This window comes from Coregonus lavaretus, assembly GCF_964263955.1.
Source record: "Coregonus lavaretus genome assembly, contig: HAP1_SCAFFOLD_123, whole genome shotgun sequence".
NCBI lineage: Eukaryota > Metazoa > Chordata > Actinopteri > Salmoniformes > Salmonidae > Coregonus > Coregonus lavaretus.
The window spans coordinates 842,839-844,903 of record NW_028165834.1 but is presented as its reverse complement, the minus strand read 5'-3'; positions in this window follow the sequence as shown (position 1 = coordinate 844,903).

Genomic DNA, 2,065 nt, shown 5'->3' with positions numbered 1-2,065 from the left:
AGAGGCCTAAGCATTGTTGTTCACTAGTTTACTCCAATTAGGAAAGTGGTGGTGGGGTTGGAAAGTAAGAAAGGGAAATATTTTTTTTTAAAGGATATGTATATGTGTATGTATGTGTGTGTGTATATATATATATATATATATATATATATATATATGTATGGGTATGTATGTATATATGTGTATATATATATATATATATATATATATATGTATATATATATTTGCCAGAAAAAAATAAACATATGGGGGATTGAAAGTGATGCAGACAATTACATTGATGGAAGTTACAATCTATCTGCAATATTAAAGCTGATCCGCCCCCTAAAAAAAGAAGAAAAAAAAGAATGGCACCTATTGGTAGATGGGTCAAAATAAAATAAAAACAGACACTGAATATCTCTTTGAGCATGGTGAAGTTATTAATTCCACTTTGGATGGTGTATCAATACACCCAGTCACTACAAAGATACAGGCATCCTTCCTAACTTAGTTGCCGGAGAGGAAGGAAACCGCTCAGGTATTTCACCATGAGGCCAATGGTGACTTTAAAACAGTTACAGAGTTTAATGGCTGTGATACGAGAAAACTGAGGATGGATCAACAACATAGTAGTTATGCCACAAAACTAACCTAATTGTCAGAGTGAAAAGAAGGAAGCCTGTACAGAATAAAGCATATTCCAAAACATGCATCCTGTTTGCAACAAGGCACTAACGTAATACTGCAAAAAATGTGGCAAGCAATTAACTTTTTGTTCTGAATACAAAGCGTTATGTTTGGGGCAAATCCAATACATCACATTACTGAGTTCCACTCTCCATATTATCAAGCATAGTGGTGGCTGAATCATGTTATGGGTATGCTTGTCATCATTAAGGACTGGGGAGTTTTAAGGGGATAAAAAGAAACAGAATGGAGCTAAGAACAGGCAAAATACTAGAGGAACACCTGGTTCAGTATGCTTTCCACCAGACACTGGGAGAATATTCACCTTTCAGCAGGACAATAACCTAAAACACAATGCCAAATCTACACTGGAGTTGCTTACCAAGAAGACAGTGAATGTTTCTGAGTGGCCGAGGTACAGTTTTGACTTAAATCTACTTGAAAATATATTGCAAGACCGGAAAATGGTGGTCTAGCAATGATCAACAACCAATTTGACAGAGCTTGAAGAACTTTGAAAATAATAATTGGCAAATGTTGCACAATCCAGGTGTGGCAAGCTCTTAGAGATTCACCCAGAAAGACTTACAGCTGTAATTGCTGCCAAAGATGCTTCTATAAAGTATTGACTCAGGGGGGTGAATACTTATGTAACTGATATATTTCTGTATTTCATTTTCAATAAATGTGCAAAAACATTCTGAAAACATGTTTTCAGTTTGTCGTTAAGGGGTATTGTGTGTAGATGGGTGAGAAAAAAATATATTTAATACATTTTGAATTCAGGCTGTAACACAATAAAATGTGGAATAAGTCAAGGGGTATGAATACTTTCTGAAAGCACTGTTTAAAGACACTGACACTACTGTGTATAGGTCAGAGACACAGATGTTTGTGCAGTGGTGTGATGACCACCCCCAGAAAACAGAATAAAGCGTTTTTGACCCCATATCTGTCAGTGACCACTCACCTGTGGTGGTCCATAGTGTGGACATTACTCAGTGCATAATGATAGTAACCCATCCTGGAGTGAACAGTGTTTGTTCTAGGGTCCAACAAAGCTTTTATTTGGAACAGAAGGTCATCTGACCATAGCACCGACTAGATTTTGCTAAATGCATTGGCACTTGGACTGGAACCAGTGCTATGGTCATATAAAATGAAAATAGAGCTTTGGCCACGCACACCAGTGGTGGGTTTGGCTTCAAAAGAACAATCTATATGCAGAAAATACCTCATCCCTACTGTAAATATGGTGGTGGATCTTTGATGTTATGGGGCTATTTTGCTTCCACTGGTCCTGGGGACCTTGTTAAGGTCAATGGCATCATGAACTTTACCAAGTGCCAGGACATTTTAGCCAAAAACCTGGTTACCTCTGCCAGGAGGCTGAAAC